Below are 16340 nucleotides of genomic sequence, written 5' to 3'. Positions count from 1 at the left end.
AATTTCCATGGGAACGCCCATAAAACACTGGCCCTTATTCAGATCTGATCTCAAAATGGGCAAAACCATGTGCACTGCAGGTGGGGCAGATGTAACATGTATAGAGATAGTTAGATTTGTACGAGTTATTTTGTTTCTGTGCAGCGTAAATACTGAATGCATTATTTTTACACTGCAATTTAGATTTCAGTTTCAACACACCCCACCCAAATTGAACTCTCTCTGCACATGTTACATCTGCCCCACCAGCAGTGCACATGGTCTTGCCCATTTTGAGAACAAATTTGTACTGCAATCAGATCTCAGTAAGGGCCACTGGCCGTCCCCATGGGCGCGACCCCTCGCCGCCACCCCAGGCCACCCCCCCACACACACACACACTGCTAGGTGCAACCGGGATGGCGAATAAGCAATTTGCCGCGCCTGCTCGCACCAGGTGGCTGCACATGCAAATAATGCGCATGCACAGTTTCTCAACATCGCTCCGCTGTGCCAACGCGCAGGGCGCATGCCAACTAGAATACGGTCATGTATGCATATGAAATAAAGTGAATGTGCTGGCATATTCTGTGTATGTGTTTGACTGGCACTGCATGTTGGAAGAATGGCTGAAAAGACCTTCCAGCTCCACTTCAGCTTGTCCTAAAATATATAGCTTTCCGCTTTCCTGGCAAACACATTTGTAAGAGCCGACCTCCAGGGCAGCAGAGAAGTGTTTTCAATAAGCATAACTCGGCAGGAATTCATTGCACATTCAGAACATCTATTTGCCCCTAGGCTTGTACAACAGTATAAAAAGATGTAATTCCAGAATTGTAATATATGTCACCATGCTCTTGTCAATGACAGAAACGCGTCACAATGTGATTGTTCCAGATTACATGAAGAGAAGTGTGTCCTACAAACTGTTTGCAAAGTACCATAAATGGGCAATCATTTATAAAAGCCCATCCTGATCATACATTAAAAGGAATATACTGTATTCATGCTTCCCAACATTGTTAGCAAATGAAGTGCGACTCCCGAGCAAGCCACAGAGGCCTCTACAAAAGGAGGTATGGCCTCATGCAAATGCCACGGCTATGAGCCACGCCCCTATTTTCATCACTATATGGGCTGCTGGCCATGGCCCCAGTCCCTCTGTCTCCCGTCAATAGACAGCATGCGCACAGCATTTATTCACCTGCCTGTTGGTAGGACATAGTGACAGCCGCCACCCCCCCCCCCCCCCCCCCAAAAAAGGCACTGTCCTGTGAAAATCGGGTGGTATGATAACAATATACCAGATGTGAGAATACAATTTCACACTGTTTCTCTTCATTGGTCAGAAAAAAAAATGTGTCAAAAATAAGTTATCCTGTATGGAGGCACTGATTATGTTAACCCTTTATGAACCCTTGCCCACTTAAATGGACAAAATTAAAAAATATATTGTTTTGAGGGTCACCATTCAAATCCTCATGTCCATTTTAATGTATGAAAATTTTCCAGTAGATGCTTGAATCAAAATATCAAATTACAATGAATCGCAGTGTTTTGGCATAAACATGTACTAAATATACCAAAGATACTAAAATAAGATAATGACCAAATCATATTTTGGGGGGATTAGTTACTTTACCAGCGTCATTCACTACATACAGCGAAAAAAACAATCAAAAGGTTATAAAGGGTTAAGAGCATTTGTGTGATCATCATACAACGGGGAATTGCAGAGGTCTTGAAAATGAATGGTCAACACTACAAATATTGACTGCTTGCATAAACTTATTATAATTGTTCATAAAAGCCTTCGACACTTATGAAACGCTTAAGATCCCCTACCCTATGCAATTTGGGCCCAATTTCCCCCGATTCCAGCGGTTTGGGCCAAGAATGTGGGTGAAATCGGCATGTGTACGATATCCGATCCAATTTGGGGTCCCTTGCACATCAGATCGGAGTTGGATGGGCTGCACATAAGATAAATGGTATGTGCAGCAGTCAACGATTTATCGCATCCATAGGTGTGTGCCAGTGGGAAGCGCAGTGCAGGAGATGCGCTCTCCCCGATCTGCATCCCCTGCGGTGGTAGGCGGCAGGTAGGAGATTTAAACACCAATACAAAAGAATCAGCGGCCACCCATTCTTTTGTATGTTTTTTTTTTTTTAAATTCTCCTGCCACCCGTCTGCAGCTCTCTGGGAGTCGCATGCAATTTATCACATGTAAAAATTACACAACAAGGGCCAGATCAGATGTGAGCCATTTTGGGAAGCTGCCGGGAGAGGATCAAGGGAAATTGGGTGTGAATTGTCCTAAGGACAAACCGGCATAGTGTATAGGGGACTTTATCATTTTACTTCAGTATACCATAGTAACATCTGACAAAAAAGGTCTAAAAACATTATAAAAAAATAAATAAAAAAAGGTCTAAAAACATTGAAGCAGCAAACTTTGTGAAAACCAATAACACACACACACACACACACACACACACACACACACACACACACACATAACCCAAACCCTCCCTACCTGTTGCCTAACCCTATCCCTCCCCTTCTTGCTATTATAATCCTAACCCTTTGTGCCAAACCTTAACCCCCTCTATTTAAAGTGGAGACCTAACCATTCCTTCCATGCAGCCTATCCCTGACCTCACCCCAACCCTAGCCCCCCAAGTGCCTAATCCATACCCCCCTCCCACCACCAACCCCGCAACCGAATACTAGGAGGGTGTGGATCATAAGGTTAACTAGAATTAGGTCAACCCCAAATGGTCTAAATGCAACAAGCAAAAGGTCAACACAGAAAAAGTCAAACATGACCTTTTCACCTTTTTTTGGTGTTCGTGTCAACATCTGCGCACATGGACCCCCATTTAGTGTCCTGTTTTACCCGCCATACTTCTGGCCAGGTGCCTTGCTCCACTACTGCTGCCTCACTAAAAGTTACCGTTCCCAATCGTAATCTACATGTAGACCATTTTCGATTTCAACATTTTGTATATGTCAATCTTATTGTGCTGACCCATCGCCCTGATCCCCGCTAGGAGACCTCAACAAAGTTTATATTGGGATGGCAGCTATCGGGATACCAGTGCAGACATCTCCAGAGATTCCGGCACCAAGATTTCAACCGTCGTCATCCCGATTGCCAGCATGCTAAATGCATTTTATATATAGGTGATAGGGACTTATCCTTATGGAGACACAACGTGGAAGTGGTGCATTGATCTGACCACGGGGGAATCCCAACTGTGTAGAAATATACAAAGAAATGATACACTGCTAGCATATACATTTAATGCGCATCTTATGCTTGTAGTGTAATTGACAAAATATGCACATTTGGCATAAGACGCCGGTAATCCTAAATATTCTACAAACTGTGTGATTTTATGGACGTAAATCTGCGCTTCTGGAATAAATAGCATCCAACTCTACATGTATAATATGATACTGTCAGATCATATTATACAAAATAAAATTCCAAACAATGAGGAGAGCAGATCAGCCTCCTCTTACATTATACAAATCCCCTTCACTGGGTTTTGAGGTCTGTGTGGGTCCTCCACGTATGAGTCGTTCTGGAATATGAGACATATTGTTCTATGTGGATACATTTCCCTAGCTGTATGTCAGCCAGTCTGCACTTCTCTAAATTGTACTGACACAGTCTGTTAACTGTCTGATCTGTATCAGATGTGCCAGCCCGGCAAGGAAACACTATACACTCACAGCACACTCAATAACCCTCTTGTCTGTGCGTAAGTGGACCTGTCACCAGTAATTAGAATTCCTCATTCTATAGCACATTAACTAGAGAGAGAGCCACCATCACAACAGTTCTTCATTTCATATATGCTCATTATTCACCTGCTGCCTTTTCTGCCACTCCCTAATACCTGTGCCTATTAATACAAATGGAGTAAGACTCGGCAAAGATTCCGTTATTGAAAAACGAGGAAGGCTCTGGCTGCTGTACATTTTGGGATTTGAAACAAGGCTATTTTTTTTTTTTATTTTGGAGGTGGAACTGAGTTCCGCCACCTGTAATGGAAGGGGGCACTCCATTCCACCTTTACTAATGCAATGAGAAGTAATTCCAATAGAAAAGACTGTCCCAGCACTCCTTTTTAAGCACGGTGTATGTTATGCCATGCAGTCACATCCACTGAAGTGAAGAACCACTAATTTGTGCAAGGTGAGACAAAGCAAGAGGAACACAGAGAGGAGAAGAAGCTGCTAGAGAGGAGAAGAAGCTGCTAGAGAGGAGAAGAAGCTGCTAGAGAGGAGAAGAAGCTGCTAGAGAGACACAGGTGGTGAGCTGCTTGAGGGACAGAGACAGATATGTGTATAAGGGGCACTTACTGTGAACATTTTGTGTAAGGGGTACTACTGCTATGGGCATTATGTGAAGAAGCAGCAATACTACTGTGGGCCCTTATGTGTAAGCAACACTACTGTGTGGCATACATGTATAAGGAGTACTACTGGGTAACGGCACGTGAATAAGTGGCACTACTATGTGGTGTAATATTAATTAGGGACACTAAATGCAGAGTAATGTGAATATGATTGTGCTACTATGTGGAATAATTTGAATAGGGGATACTATTGTGCATAGGTGTGCGCACATTGAGTGTTAGGGGTGCACAGGCACCCCCAAATGCTGTGCCCACCCTTATGGACAAGGCCACTAGCAATACCAGTAATACCTTTTACCAAAGTCTTTTAAATTTTAATGGAATACAGGTCTTTTTAGACCTGTATTCCATTAAAATTAGTGCCCATCAATCAATTGTGTGTTTTGCATTGTTAATTGTACTAGATCGTTGTCATATCACTACATACCTGCATAATCCATATTTTTTTAACTTTATATGCATGTACTGTTATACAGAGTAATAAGAATATTAAAACTGAAACAGGCCAGAGATTATGTTCTGGCTGAGAGACATTTTATTTTGTAGCGAGTACCAATAGATGATGGTAAACATGCATGATTGGCGGTTAGACACACCCAATGGGCAATGCTAGACACGCCCAATAGGTGGCGCTAGACACACCCCTTTGACGATGCACCCCCTAATAAAATGGGCTGCGCACGCCTATGCTATTGTGTAATCCTCCCTTGTGAAACCACTGTCCCTTTTATAAAGCATTGGAGGTAGGGCAAAAAATTGTAGGTTGCAGGTGGTGCTAAAAAACCCTGGCACTGGCCCAGGCTCCACTTATTGGGGGTAAATGTGTGCCACCACTCCTTCAGGACCACTTTAAGCCCTAACTATAAGAATTAAAAATATATGTTATAGCAAAGATTGGGCCAACAGATTTGGATGTATTTCATGTAAAGCTAATGCTTGCGACTTGTAGGTTATTTTAGTTTATGATTATTTGAACTTACGCAACAGCAGATTAAATAAGTGGCCTTCCGCAGCAAATAACAGATCCATATACAATTTGACCAAATGCAACAAATATGATCTTGTGCTTATTGGGACAAATAATGAGTAGACAGAGATCACAGATTTAGGCATATTAACAAATTCAAAAGAAAACCGGAAAGGGTGTATAAAAAAAAAAAAAGTGCTCTGCACTTATACTTGCAATAAAAGGAAACCATTATAAATGTAGCAGCAACTTTAAAAAAGTTTTCGAAGTTGCTATGTAAAGAGATTGAAACGTGTTCTCATATATCATTGGTGCAGTTGTGCCAAACAGCCCCCCCAGCACTTTGGGTGTCTTTTTCCAGAAAATATGGCTTAGATGCAGTGTGGCTAAGATGCAGCACCAGGAGACTGTGCTGAGTGATTTGATATGTGACACTTGTGTATCTTTGTGTGACTGAGTCTCTGAAATTGTATACAATACGCTACAATGTAGCAGCCGCAGCTTTTTTCCAGGTTCTGTTCTGCTCCATATACAGATATAGGCCATTATTCTGATTCATTCGGATCCCCCATGTGTTCGCACGGGGGACCATGTTGTGCGTCTGTGCAGAAGCAGGTTGCGTGCGGCCATGGCTAACAGGGTGTTAACCGGGCGCACGCACCCTACAATGCAGGCGGGGGGGGGGGGGGGGGGCAGCGGCGGATAGTTCTGCCAATGGGAAGGCCCAGCGTTCCATAGGCGTTCCCATGAAAACATTGGCCATTCCCAGGGTAATTGGCCATGAAGTGGGTGCCAGGGGTGGGCAGTCACTGGATGTCAGCTGCAGGCCCACTTCCTGGCAAATGTGCACGCACATCTAAGGTTACCTGAGAGTAACCTTAGATATGCGCACACCTTCCACATCATTCGATGGTCACGACCATCGAATGATGTGGGTGTTCCCCACAGCCTGCGAATGGATGTTTATGTAAACCTTTTCATCTTAAGGGACAAGCTAAGTTCAAAGATGGGTTTAATCGGACGACCCCTTGAGGGTGCAGTCATAAGTGTCCATGCTATTTCTGTTGTTTTCATGAATTGAAATATGTCATTGGAAAGCTTATGACTTTTTGAAGACAACCAGGACTTTTGAAAGCACCACTGGGACCTGGTAAAAATGGGGCATGGTCAACATGAAATTTTTTTTTGCAGGGGGTGCGGGCTGTGCACACAGGCTGCTGCTGCAGCTGCCTCTCCCCCCACTCAGCACACGGCACTGAGTAGCATGTTCTAAATGGGGGAGAGGCCATGCTGCTGCGGAAGCCTCTATTTTCCACACCACAGGTTCTCAAAGTCAGTTCTCGGGACCCCACACAGTGCATGTTTTGCAGGTCTCCTCACAAAATCAAGTGAAATAATTAGCTCCACCTGTGGATCTGTTAAAATGTGTCAGTCAATAATAAGTGCCCCTGTGGGTGTCCTAGAAAACGTGAACTGTGTGGACCAAGTTTGAGAGCCACTGTTCTACTCACTGCCCGGTCTCTGCAGCGGGGGAGGGGGGCACAAGACCCGGGCCCGTGTAAAAAGTACCCGCTCCCCCCCTCTTGACGGCACTGAATACAACACAATAAACAGACTCCCTTAAGTGGACCCTTAACCCTTTGCGTGGCATGCAGTATAAAGGGCACCATGAAGCTGCTGCATGCCCAGAAACCGCAGATTTTCCATCCAAATCAGGATGACTGTGATCATCAGGTTTGCAAATATCTGAAGCACTGTATTACATAAGCCACACATTGTTTGGGTCGAGTGCCAGAAGGGACCTTTACTGCACCTCAGCTGACCACACATCTTCAGCTAATCTGGTTACAACTGCAGCCCACAAATCAGAGATCCCTGAACAGATGTAAGTTTTATTCATCTTATTTTCTGTTCTATTCATTTTTCTCTTTCTCCATGCAGTCCATATTATGATCACATAAGCTGATCCCAAGTTCTGCTCTGCCAGTCAGACGTCAGGAAGGGCCGAGCAGCAGTACAGGAAATGGACCAAAGCCTCTAATAACGAAGATGAGGTTATTTTAGAAGAACTTGGTCTAAAAGATGCATCATTTGAAGTTTAAATATGGGCAGATCATATTTCCATTCAGAGGTATGGAAAAGCAAGCAGAATGTGGAGCTGATGCAAATGTTAGGGCTTGGAGATTTTTACGAAATTTCCTCCAACTTTATATAAAACTAAAATTAAGGTGAAATTTGCAGAAGAAAAAAAAGATTAATAAATAAAAACTTTTTTGAATCTTGGCACCCGAGTGTATCAGAATTTTTTTCAATGCACCCTTAGGCCAAAGGATTCTTATTGTAAAAATCAGAAAAAGAACTGCTGATTTTTTCTGCACACTTATATATTATTTTAGTTTTTTATGCATTATATTTTGTGACTGTCGCAATAGATTGAACAATTATTTTTTGATTTATAAAAGGACTATGCTTCTCTATATAATAATGGAATAAGAAAAATCTTAATAAATATAACTGGATATATCACACAGCGCTTTCCCAAAGAAAAGTTCGAGTTCTGAAGTAATTTTGTGAAAAAGTACTGGTTGTACTATTTTTGTTGTGAGGATAACAGAAGCAGCGGGAGTGTATAATTGGAGATTGGATTTCCATTTTCTTTTGATATTTTAAGACAAAGCTGCAAAAACCATGGTGTGCAAAAACAGGCCTATTTAGCGATATATGATGATAGGTTTATGTGTACACATCTCTAATGTGTGTCAATGGAAACCGCAGGATACCTTCAGATGACTAGCAGTGTGGATGTCAGCGGTCAGAAGTTTACTTTTCCTGCTCCATGGCCACTCTGGGAATGGTTAAACTATGGGGTGGATGAAATATGGCCTGTTGACCACCACCACAAGTGGCCTGACCAACCGCTGATCCACTGCCAACGTTGAGAACAGACTAGTTGGTGAAGACGTGAGCAGCTGTACACACCCAGTGCCATGGTGTACTGCAATGATGACGGTCTCTCAGCTACCCAAAGCACAGTAATCAGTACATGCTCCCACAAGTAAGCTTAGCAGCAGCAGAGCAGTGCTGTCTGTCCTCTTGAACCCTAATAGCCAGTTCAGCTGCATATTCTGTACTGTTCTTCCATAGACCCGATCAAGTGCTGAGACTGTCTGTCTCTGCAGGATAGAGGAGGAGCCACCACTACGATTATGAGGAGATCAGCACACACAGCAAGCCAAAGAACCAGGGACTAGAGCAGTTGAGGTAAGTCAAGTGTGGCTGTAATGGAGAGAATAATATCATGAAGAGACAGAGGAAGCTGAGTATTGGGGCCATGGAACGGGAGGGTGTCACTAAGGGAGGCCATGGAGAGATTCAGGGAGGGAGATGAGCAATGACCACAAATTCAATGGGTGGGAGAGAGTGCTGTGGCATGGACCATGAGAGGGCCAGGAGTTGCTCTGATGTGGACATTGAATGAGGGATGCTGTGAGGTGGACAGTGAAAGGGGCTTTGAGTGCTATGAAGGGTTAGTTCATTAAAGTTAGTTCCAGTAAGTTCCTTAAAGTGGACAGTGAGAGGGTCTGTGAGTGAATTATGAGGGGGTCGATGAGAGTGAGCTCATTGTAAGCTGCAAGTGGCACAGTGTTATATGGAATGAGCTGGCACTAAAGGGCCCCCCCCCCCCCATACACTTATACGATTTGGGCACTTTTTACTCGATTTTGTCAGATTGGACCAAGAAATCAAACGAAATGTGTCAAATCATATGTGTTTTGTCTCCGATTCTAATCCTTTGTGCGGACCAGTGTGCATCAGATTAAAGCCTAAGATCGCAAGGGCTACACTACAGATTTGTAAGATCCCTTAGCCCTTGCTGGGATCGCATAACTTAAAAATACATTGTATGCAGAAAAACTGCATATGGTGTATCCTATGCAATCCTGCTGCCCGGGAAGGTGCCAGGGAGTTCAAGGGAAACCTTATGTGAGATTTCCGAGAAGCTGCATAAGTGGACTCATTCATATTTCTCTGCATATTCAAAGAGGACTCAAGTGGGCGATATAATTGTGGGTACCCAAAGGAGCAATTCAATTGCTGTTCCATCTGGGCGTGCATGCTGTGGGAAAACACATCTTGCAGCCTCCTGAGGTAGATAACAGAAATGTATGAAAAGTCTGTGGTTTGGGCAACCAAACGTGGGTTTGTGTGGGCGCAATAAGAGCGATAATTAATAGCCACTCAGAACAATTAAATTGCTTGGTCAGATGTCCATTAATTACGTCTCACAAATAACAATTGCATTACCTCCAACGAGACAGCTGTTTAGGGGTAAATAGGAACATACAGTATGCAGGAAGGGCTGCTTTTTCTACCAGCCCTCCCAAGTGCCATTTGATTGAATTTGCCCCCCAAGCAAAAAGTTGCCAGTAGCCCCTGTCACCCCTCTACCCTAACTGTCCCTACCAGCAGCATAACCCTAAGGCCCCCCTAGTGCCTGAACCTGAAACCCCCCTTTTCCCTGGCCTAATGCTACATCGCCCCACATATTTACAATCGGGATTATGGTGCCAGCATTCTCATCAATGTCAACTTTCTGGCGCTGGTCTCTTGCTGCTAGTCAGGTTTGTGACGGCCAGCAATCCAAATCTCATGTTGACAGTCAACAGAATGCACATTTAAAATAGTAAGGTTTTGTTATTTTATTTGAGTATTATCATCTACTGGTCTCTGAGCATCATGGACTATAAAGCAACGTGAAACTAACACATCCAGAAAAAGCAGCAGGCATTGCCTTGGGAACACTAGGCTACGAGTCGTACTGTGCACCACTATCATTACTGACCAGATATCTCTTGAAATAAAATGTATCTGAGCCAGAAATGAGCAGGTGGGGCTGTAACTTGTGCATGTGCATGACAAGTCATTTCTGGGTTTCTGCCACAGTAAAGACTGTGCAGAACATGATCTATGTCTGAGCAGCACAAACTCACGGGTCTGTACACTGTGCACTCCATCAGGGCCCTCTGACAGGTGGTATAGTGATGTTGCTCTTTATTGGTTTATTGTTCAGGGGCGGAGCTATAGGTTAGTCTCTTAGCTTTGGTTTCTAGAAGCTTCTGCCTCTTTTACAGTATGATTGTTGGAGGGTTAAGTAAGCTATTGCTGACTGCTCTTCATATATCTGTCTGGTTTGATTTTCTATCCGCTATATCTTAATTTCTATCTTTTATTCTCTCTTCTCTGGCTTTTTAATTCTTGTATCTATTCTGATTCTGTATTTCTATCTTTTCTCTGGGGTAAATCATTTTGCCAGATGATGCTGACAATTCTCCAGGTGTATCTAGAAGTAATAGATGCCAGTGTGCAGCGAGAAGGCGCGCGGATGTGGCTGCCTGTCATGTCCCCATAGGGGATGATCCTGGTCAGCAAAACACTGCACCCACCAATGCTAGAGTTAGGAGATATATACGCCATCATCCAGCACGGCGTCTATTTGAAGGAACAGCAGGTCAGGAAGCAAGCTTGGATCCACTGGTTCCCAGAAGTGGTAGTAGAGGCTTGCGCAGGGAGGGGGTATCCTACGTGGATGCGGTTAGAGCTATTGCGCATCCGGCAGCAACTGGTGATTTAAATGCATCTGCCATTTCAACGATTTGCGCAGCAGTAGTGCAAGCTGTAGTTCCTCTGCTAACCGCCGGTCCAGGTGGGCAGAGTAATGTTAATAGTGCAGGACAAGGTTCTGAGCATTTAGCTGGAGCAATTACTCAGGCTCTGGCTCCAGTTTTGTCTACATTATCTGCTGGGGTTAATTCAGCGGTACCTTCAGGCAGTTTGGCTAGGGTTGATGTGTTGTCTGTAGATGCTTTCGATTCTGTGTCCACAGAAGGCTCAGTAGTCAACGAAATGGAAAGAGCTTCAAGTTACACTTGGGGAGGCAGAACGTGGTCCACCGTTCCACCTGCGTTGAGAGATGGAGTTCCTCTTCGTAGCGGTGGCAGGTCGTGTAGGGATTCATCATGCCCCAGGGCTGAGCCAAGTGCTGGGAGTCATGGATGTGGCGAGCCTTCTTTGGATCCCGATTTTGAATTGGAGACTAGCTCCATTTCAAACAAGTCCCTGTCTAGTAGCACTAGATCTACGGATGGTTCGGATAGTGGGAGAAAGAAGTCATGTAATAAAAAATCTAGAAAGAGAAGGCATAGGGGAACTGACTTGGCCACTTGGAACAATTTTTGATTGAATTCAATGGGGTCAGAATATGTCCAGAGAGGCAGGTTTCTAAAGGCCCCCATACTGTACATTAGTCCGATTTGTCCTAAGGACAAATCGGACCTGGTTTCCCCTGCAGCTCCCCAGGAGGGGGACGCACGATTAGGCACTTGATGTGCCAAGTTTTGCATATGATAAATACCATGCGATTTATCATATACAACTCCCGGGGAGCTGCAAGGTGGAGGTAGCAAGGGGGCTGCGGACATCGAGGTGGCGGGGGATGCTGTGAGGCGGGGGGCGCTGCGAATAGGGCAGAGGTAGTGGGCAGGGGACGCTGCGGGGGACACAGAGGTGGAAGATGTCGGTGAGGGTAACGGAGACCTGGGCAGGGGGAGCCGGGGCAGGGAGCTTTCAGTGCTGCAAGATAAAAAAAAAAGCACATACAATGAATGGGGAGCCAGTGATTGGCTTAACGCTCTCTCGTGAGAGCACTCAGCCAATCACAGGCTGACCATTCATTGTAGGTGCTTTATTTTATCTCCTTGCAGCACGCCACTGACAGCTCCCTGCTCAGGCTCCCCCTGCCTGGCGCCCGCCGCCTCTGTGTCCCCCGCCAGTCACCTCGCAGCGTCCCCTGCCCACCTCACAGCATCCCCTGCCCGGCTGCACAGATTTAGCAAATCTTCTGTGCAGCTGGTCCGAACTCTCGACTCCGATCCGATGTGCACAGGACCGCGCATTAGATCGGACCGCATGCCTAGACCTGCGATTTTGCCCAATTTCACTGCCCGATTCATCTGAATTGGGTGAAATCGGGACCAAATCACATAGCGTATGGGGGCCTTAACACTGTTCTGCAGCTATTTACTGATGCAGCAGGGTCCTTAGGTTTTGGCGCATATTTTGCCAGCAGATGGTGCATCACGAGTGATGCTGAACAAATCCACAATCCAAATCTGATTTTGACAGTCAACGGAATGCACATTTAAAATAGTACGGTTTTGTTATTTTATTTGAGTAATATCATCTACTGGTCTCTGAGCATCATGGACTATAAAGCAACGTGAAACGAACACATCCAGAAAAAGCAGCAGGCATTGCCTTGGGAAGACTAGGCTACGAGTCGTACTGTGCACCACTATCATCACTGACAAGATATCTCTTGAAACAAAATGTATCTCTGAGCCAGAAATGAGCAGGTGGGGCTGTAACTTGTGCATGTGCATGACAAGTCATTTCTGGGTTTCTGCCACAGTAAATTAAATGCATAGTTAAAGTACTGTAAATGTACTTAATGCTTTAACTTGGATGCAATGAAGTCTGGAGTGAAACTAGAATCTATAAAACTACAGGAATAATAATATAACTAGTCATCACAGCAGGGAAGTAAGTGGCAAACATTTGTGTACCACCGATATATGGAGTGTAAATAACCTGTTCTGCAAGGTACATAAAATGACTTCCACTGACTCGTACGCAGACAGATAATTGTGAGGCACTTGTTATTTGATAGACTGCCGCTTTTAAATGTCATTACTATAATTTCAGCTGGAAAACACATTTTAACAGCAATTTTATAAATGTAGATTAATAGTGTTTTATGCTGATATGCTCTTAAAGAAATGTGCATTATAAAATAAAGATTACATAGTTATATTTTGTATATCGCTAATGCTAGACTTGACATGGAAACTGAATCAGCATTTTTTAGACATAAAGAAAACACAATGAAAAAAACTTTACTAAACACTTTATAGTAATATTTTAACCCCTTGGGAGGTATGCCCGGAAGTTTTCCGGGCTCAGCTGCGCTGTACCACCTCTAGAACCCCCCCCCCCCTTCCATCACCTCTGCTAAGCAAGAGCTCACATGACCCCTGCCCCTTCCCCAGCCACCAGCCGCCATTCATTTTACAGCAGTGACGTAGGCGGCAGGCTCTGGGATGTTAGGGGCGGCTCGGGGGGACTCGGGAGCGCTCAGGAGTTCAGGCGCCCGAGTCCTCCCAAGCAAACATCCCTGAGCCTTCCACCTTAGGTCACTGCAGTGACTGGCGGCTGGGGCAGCGGTGGCTCAGCCTCCGGCGTCCAAACGTCGGAGCGAAGGTTAGGGGGGGGGGGGGGGCAGGGGGAGGCTCCAACGATCTGTGGTGGGTTTTGCTGGGACAGGACAAACCTGCCCTGGTAGGTTAAAGAGAGGCACCGCTCATCACCAGGCTAATACCAAAGTGAAGCATGGTGGTGGCAGCATCTGCGGTGGGAATGTTTTTCAGAGGCAGGAACTGGCAGGGCCGGCGCAACCACTAGGCAGCTTAAGGAATTTGCCTAGGGCGCCGGCCCCTGGAGGGCTGTAGTCGGGAGCAGGGAACCCCCCTGGATGGAGGTGAGTGGCTGCCTGTCACTCCCCCCCCAGCAACCTCCATCCAGGAAAGGGAAATTAGTTCCACCACCTCTCCAGGGCCACTATAGGCCCTGAATTACTGTATGGAAAAATAACTGGACAAATTGATACCAGGATAGTACTAGGTATATAAACATGACAGAAAAAACGATAGACTATATACTACTTGTATAGAATATTAATGGGAAAGAACAAGTGACTGAATAGAAACAGTATAGAATAATAATGCAACAGACAAATAATTGAACAGAAAAATACCAGGAAAGAATAATAATGGAACAGTTTAATAATTAAACACAATATAAACTAAAAATAATGTTACTGAATAACAAATGTAAAGAATAATACTCTAAAAATAATATTTGACAGAAAGAGAACTATAGTCTAGTACAAATACATGTGCAGAATATTAATGGGAAAGAATAAAGTGACTGAATAAAACAGTATAGAATAATAAGTCAGAAAAAAAAAACAGGACACCAGGATGGAATAATGAGACATTTGATAAATATACAGAATAACTGTGCAATATAATAATGGGACACTATAATAATGCTGCTTTATAATAATAACTGTACAAAAAATAAACAGACAGAATATTACCAGGATAATACTATGAATATAACTAATAATTTCCAAGAAAAATAAACATAATGCTACTTTTTTCAGAATAATAATGGGAAAGAACAATGACACTGAATAAAACAGAGGTGTAGAAGAAGAATAAGACAAAGAACAGAAAAATACTGGGAAAGAATAATAATGGGAAATTTTGATAACTGTATAGAACATCAACAGGACACGTGAATTAATAAACCATATAGGGGGAACTAAAATAGCCACAATGCTTTGTTGTGACTAATTTATTCATCCCTGCCTCTTCAATTATCCCCAATAAATTGGTCCAAGCCTCAGTTTATTATTTTAGATAGGTAGATTATTTATCTCTTGCCTCACTGATACTGTGTATTTTTGTAAGAAAATGTTGTTGTTTTTTCTTTCGGGTTACCCAATAGGATAGCGCCCCCCCCCCCCCCCCCCCCCCTCCAAATATCAGAGAAACATTTTCTTTGCCATTAATTGAATTCCCCCCTTTAAAAAAACAATATTAAAATAATAATTGCATTAACCATTTCTTAAGCATATAGGGAAGTATCCTATTAGCTGTGATAACGCGATCCGCAATTGCATGTAAAGTTATCTTACCTATTGCCTAAATAAATAAAAAAAAACACTTTTTATGGGTATTCGCTCTCCTGTTTTTTAACCTTTCCTATTAGAAAATAAACCTATCCTATTAGAAAATCACTAAAACGCCAGACCTGTGATGTGTTCAGGTGAAAAAAATGGCAATCAGCCTGTACCCCCCCAAAATGGCAAAGTAACATAGAATAACAGTATAGATGTATATCAGAGGGCATAATAAAAAGATGTGGGGGACTTAGAATGTGCTATATGGCTGCAAACATATATATATATATATATATATATATATATAACACACAAGATTCTTAGATTTGCGCTAATCCTAAACAACAGAAGGTCGCTTGTAGCACTTAGCCCCCTACTAGTGAGGCTACATATATATATTTTTTATCACCCAGCCGGCACTCTGAAGTATAACTCAATACTGGCGTCCGGAGCTCAGTCCTCCCTTGCAAGTATATATACACACACATCAATCGACGGCTCAAACTGACTTTTTTCAAATAAAACACTGCACACTCAGGCTGATAACTGTCAGCTAACAGTTATCAGCCTGAGTGTGCAGTGTTTTATTTGAAAAAAGTCTGTTTGAGCCGTTGATTGATGTGTGTATATATATATATATATATATATATATATATATATATACAAACACAGGGGGCCCAGCACTCACTACAACAAACTAACTCACCTTAACATTCAAATAATCAATTAAATAAATAATGTGGTTTTAGTTCATGAATTGATCAATGCATTTAAGCTTGCAGCCCATCGCCAAGGGACCCCATTTCACTGCAAGTCCTACACTAACTAGTTTTCTTGGGAACCTGGCATCTGCTTACACATCATAGCTATGGGCTGCAAGCTTAAATGCATTGATCAATTCATGAACTAAAACCCTATTATTTATTTATTGATTATTTGAATGTTAAGGTGAGTTAGTTTGTTGTAGTGAGTGCTGGGCCCCCTGTGTTTGTATTTACTAGAGTGTGTGGTCACAGGCCACCGCACCCCACCCTGGGATGTGGGTGCTGTTTGCACCCCATTCCTAGGAATGGCGAGTGTGTTGGTACTTCTGTATCTATATATTTGGGTTGATTTTTAATTAACTTCTGTTACTGTGATCATAGCTTTCTCATGCACCCT

At 43.5% G+C, this 16340-nt stretch overlaps 1 protein-coding gene across 5 annotated transcripts in view; it reads right to left on the bottom strand.

Annotated features, from left to right (window-relative positions):
• SULF2 (sulfatase 2) overlaps positions 1-16340 on the bottom strand; it is a 306266-nt gene that overhangs the window by 40750 nt on the left and 249176 nt on the right. The gene's annotated exons all lie outside the window — the stretch shown is intronic.

This window comes from Crinia signifera, chromosome 6, assembly GCF_055691185.1.
Source record: "Crinia signifera chromosome 6, ASM5569118v1, whole genome shotgun sequence".
Taxonomy (NCBI): domain Eukaryota; kingdom Metazoa; phylum Chordata; class Amphibia; order Anura; family Myobatrachidae; genus Crinia; species Crinia signifera.
This window is presented reverse-complemented; position numbering and strand designations above follow the sequence as displayed.